The following is a 5,653-nucleotide window of genomic DNA, read 5'->3' as shown; positions in this document are numbered from 1 at the left end:
TATTTCACAACCTGTTTACTGTTTGCTTTATTAATTTTCTGAATTTAATATTAATGTCTTTGAACTCTCAAACACCATTTTCTGTTTGTCTGACTAAGCCAATCACTCAATCATTGTTGCTTGATCCATCAATCCTCGTGGGATCGACCCTCACTCACCTGAAGTATTACTTGGTACGACCTGGTGCACTTGCCGGTTAGTTTGTGGGTTATAAATTCCGCACCATTAGGTTGGTGAAGGCTGTGGGATACAGCGGTGTGGCTAGATTTAGTTAGAAATCCCCAAAGATTATATAACCCTGTTTATGGTTTATGGTTTAAATTATTTATTTTCGTTAAGCTTGAATATCTGTTTTCGATGAGAAGTTTTAGGATTGCCTCTGGCATCCCAGAACCTTATATCTTACATATTGGGCACTGTTACCATACTAAGAACCTCCAGTTCTCATACCATATGTTGTTGTTGTTTTTCAGATGCAGGTCGTAATCCACCTCGGTGAGTTGCGAGATGGTGACGGAGCGGGGATCTCATGCTTTCTTTTGGTATTTTGATTAACTTGTTATAGTACTTTCTCTCACCTTTTTATTTTAGACTTTATGGCCTTAGAGACTTGATTTTGAGAGATAAGTTGTATAAGCTATTTTAGACTTCAAAACTCTGTTGTAGTCAGTTTGACTAGCCAGCCTAAACTTCACAGGTTGTGCTTGTCTTCTTTTTGGCATATCCTACTTATATATATCTTGTTTAATTTAATTATTACCTTGTGTATGCTAGAGCTATTTACAAACTTTTATATATATTATGTCTTGTTCTATCCGTGCCTATACGTTTAGTCATCGTGTGTGAACGCTTCGCGTTTTGTAACTCTGCTTCATACGACTTTGAGCTTTATTCCTTCATCGGGCTTCTAGTTATATGAATTCTTGGGTATATATTATATTATAAGCTTTATAATTGTCGTGACACTTTGTTATCCTTTGCTTTACGGCTAGAGGTAAGGCTTAGAGTAACGGGGTATTACAGGAGTTCCTCATCAGGAACGGAGTCTAGACAAGGCACATGGGGAGGTCCTGACTGGTCCTAAGAATCTTGACTAGTCCACAGCCATGACTTATTTATTTTGGGTGATGCAGTGGACAAACAGGTATAATCATGTTCTTATTGAGCTTCACGTGCCTCCACAACATCACTTAGAGATTTATATGTATTGGTACCGTACAAAGTATGGCAACCACTTGAACTTGTCGGATCTTGTGGTGCAAGAAAATGATGAGGGTAATCTAGTTAGGGATGATGACAACCAAGAGCAAGAGAATGATGAGCCACAGTCACCGCCACCCAACCTCCACCTCTACAAGAACAACCACAGTCCTCGATTCCATATGTACATCAAACACAGTTTACCCCGTCATACCCATTACATCAGCAGTATTGGAGTACTCCACAGTTTGACACAGGAGACGTAGCTTCATTTAGCTAGTTAATTGGGTTCATGACTGTAGATCCAAGCCAATCACAATTTAGCCATCAGCCTGATATGATGACAGGTAGGTATTCCTTGGACGCGAGGCATCCATACCGCACTTCCTTGGGTACTTCTGGAGGGTTAGTATCTGGAGACTCTAGTAGGAGTAATGGTGGTCGAGAAATTATTAATAGACAAAACCCATGACGTGTTTCAATAGATCTAATTGAAGAAGAGCAAGAGACTGATGACTATCTAGTAGACGAACCAGATGACAAAGAATTCGAAGATGAGGATATGAATGATGATCAAGAATCCCACAATGATGACTCTGATCATGGTGATGATGCAGGTTCGGGTACAGGTTTACTTTTTTGCTGTTTGATTGCTTATATTATATTCATATTTGCAGGTGCTGTTGATTGTTTATGTTAGATTCATATTTGGAGGTGTTGTTGATTGCTATTATTAGATTCATGTTTGGAGGTGTTGTTGATTGCTTATGTTAGATTCATATTTGGAGGTTCTGTTGATTGCTTATGTTAGATTCATATTTGGAGTTTCTGTTGATTACTATTATTAGATTCATATTTGGATGGTCTGTTTGATTAAATTATATACGGGTGAGGCATGAACTCCATATGAGACAGGCAAAGGGTACAATCTTAGAGTTGATCTGCCACATCGTAGTGCTAGTCAATTCACCCCGTCCGTGTTCAAAAGGGCCACCAAAAAGTGCAAGAGTTTTGTAAAAGATGTAAAGTGGGCGATGAGAAAGTAATTGTTGTGTACTTAACTTTTCTATGTATCATTTAACTTTTCCATGTATTCATTTAACTTTTCTATGTATCATTACTATTCATGTCATAGAGTTCTTGAAAAAATTATTGATTTTCAAATATTGTAGAGTGCTTGGATAAAATATGAAGTCACAAATGTCATAGAGTAATTTGATAAAACGAAAGTTACAAATGTCATGGAGTACTTGCATAAATTGTAAAATATATAACTCTACAAAGCATTATTACCGGCACTTGCACCACTTGACTGACGGCATCTACTACGGCTGCGGTCCTCGACCCCACATTGCCTACATCGCCTAGGACCACGTAACATATGCATGTCCATCTCGTTTAAGAAATGCGTCATCCTTGGGCGACCTTTGGTAACTCATCTCAGGAATGGATTTAGTACGAATCGAGACCTGTTGTAGGCAGGCCATCTAGTAGGATTCCCCAATGGCCTAAACCTAGCTCGGTAAACCCTTCGAACTTGGTCCATCTTATAAACATCATGGACATACAATTGCCAATCTAGCCGTTGATTCGCACAACATGCAAACACATGTCGACATAGAATTCGGTCCACTTGGAACTCGCCACAGTCACATCGTTGTCGAGAGAGGTCGACGGCATACTCCAACCCACTTGGCATCTCACGCACTTCAAAGACTACATTCTGCTTGTCGAAGCAATTAACCTAGATGTTTCCTTATGCAAGTTGATTTGCATGCAATTTTGAGGTCACAAGCTCAGAAAAAACATATCCAACATTAATTCGAGCCTCCGCCTTGGCTCTTTTTCGGGTGAACAACTCGTTAAGCATGTAGAATGTTGCTTTGACAAGTGCAGTGATAGGGAGATTGCGTGTACCCTTCAAGACTGAGTTGATACATTCCACTAGGTTTGTGGTCATGTGACCCTATCGATAACCACCATCGAATGCCAACGCATACTGTTCGATGGGAATTCAGTTTAACCAGTTAGTGTAAGTCTCGCCCTGTTCTCGTAAACGCTGGTAACGCATGTTGTATTCGTGAACCGTTCTCGAGTATCCTGCGTAAAAAAAAATAAAGAGAAACACTATAAATGAGAAACACTATATAAAGGTAACTCTGTTAATAACGAACTTCGACATACTCAATGTTACCTATATTAACAATAAGCTTTTGCAAGTATGGTGCCTTGAACTTTCTAAAAAAATTCGATTCTATATGCCTAATGCAAAACATGTGGAAAGCTCTAGGAGGCGATCAAGCTCCGTTACTGCGGGCAACAGCTGCATTGATGGATTCGTGTCGGTCAAAAATCAGTCCCACACCATCCCGAGTCACCACATGTTGTCGTAGGTTACTAAGAAAAAAGTGCCACGCATTAGAAGTCTCTCCCTCTACAATGGCAAATGCAATTGGGATGATATTGTTGTTACCATCATGTGAAACTGCAACCAACAAACAACCCTTGTACTTTCTATACAAGTGAGTCCCATCCACTTGGACAACTGGTTTACAATGTCTGAATGCTCTAATGCAGGGGTAATAACTCCAGAAGACTTGATGTAATATTTGGATATCAGTTATCAAGTCATCGCCTTGATATGTAGGCATCGTTTCAAAATGGACGATTGTTGATGGCTCCTTATGACATATGACCTCAAACCATATGGGCAAAGTTTCATACGATACTTCTCAACCTCCAAATATTTTTTTCACCTACTTTTTTCTTAGCCAACCATGCTTTCCGATAGCTGATATTGTAATTGAACTTTGACTGCACTTCCGCAATAACTGTTTTCACATTTATTAAGGGATCAACCTTTACCAACGACGTTATTGCTTCTGCAATTATGTTTGAATCAAGTTTCGAATGATCCTAAAAAATGGTTGTTCTGGTACAAGTGTGACTACCATTATACCTCCTTATAATCCAATAGTACTTTCTGCGGATCATGCTAACCCTGATAAGCTAATCACAACCTGACCCATACTATGTACACTTCGCATAAAATGTCAACGGCTCCGACTCATACATCCGGTAGTCTACACCTCTTCGGATAGTATAATCTTTCATCCCCATAATAACAGCTTCTCTGGAATTGAATTCCATTCCCACGGTAAATTCACCATCTACAATAATAGGAATTTCTATCACGACGACAGCCATACCACAAATATTTAATAAACAAATATTTAATTAGTCAAATTAAAAATAAAATCTATCTATAACTTATAAATCAATCATATCAAAAAATTAATACTAACATAAATAAATATTCATATGTCGAAGCAATATTTACAAAATTAATATTTATTTTAATATTAGTGTAAAAAACCAATACTCACTGCATCAATATTAATATAAATAAACTTTACATCAAGTAATTATCTCAATTTTAACCAAATGAAAATATAATCGCATAAATAAATACTAATTAATAAATACTAACTAATATTTAACTAAATCAATAACTAACTAAATGATTATTATCTTAAATTTAACCATTTAAACACATAAACAAATGCAAATTAAGTATATTTTCATATGTCGCATATCTATTTAGTCCATCAATCAATATAAATTATAACAAAATTCTAATCCTTCATATAAATATAGACAATTACGTACCTGCATTCATATATTCAGGAAACTCCGGAGCATGCATGGCTTCCAAATCCAAAGCTCACATGAAAGATAGCTCATCAAACGGATATTCGTTTGCCAGTGCATTTGCCACTTCTGTCACATTTGTCTCCATAGTACCGTCACCTTGATCTTCGTCTCCATCTGGACCAACAACTTCGTAATTGCTTTCAAACTCTTCTTCACTGTCACTGTTGTAATCTTCCCATTCAATATTTTGGTCGGCTTCAGATTGTTCGAACTCAATGAACGATATTTGAGCGCGACTTTCAATATACATTAAAAACATCTCTTGTATGCTCGCTTCATCAGTTACATATTTGGTTTGAAATTGAATAAATCCACCAAATACCGGTATAGGATACCTGTATAAAATACATGATATTTTTCTTGACATTTGAAAATCTATCTTCACTAATCACACCTTTTAGTTCTTATAATGAGATTGTGAATGGAATAACAACATCTAACGAATTTTTACAAACAAATTTCACTCTTTCAGATGTTTGTAATAAAATCTGACCAAAATAATATACTTTTAATAGGACTCTATCATCTATTTTTCTCACTCACATGAATATGAATTCTACTGTCAATTTTTTTACACTCATACGAAATGATAAAGATAGATATAGGTGGAGGAGTTGAGGAAAAAAGAAGAACAAGACGAAGGAGGAGACGAGATTTGCAAACTCGTAACACACACAAACACACACGTATGTATATATATATATATATATAACAAATTGGACCAAGCGATTTTTATTAA

This window comes from Arachis ipaensis, chromosome B10 (assembly GCF_000816755.2).
Source record: "Arachis ipaensis cultivar K30076 chromosome B10, Araip1.1, whole genome shotgun sequence".
Lineage (NCBI taxonomy): Eukaryota > Viridiplantae > Streptophyta > Magnoliopsida > Fabales > Fabaceae > Arachis > Arachis ipaensis.
The sequence above is the reverse complement of the archived record's forward strand: the minus strand, read 5'-3'. Positions refer to the sequence as shown.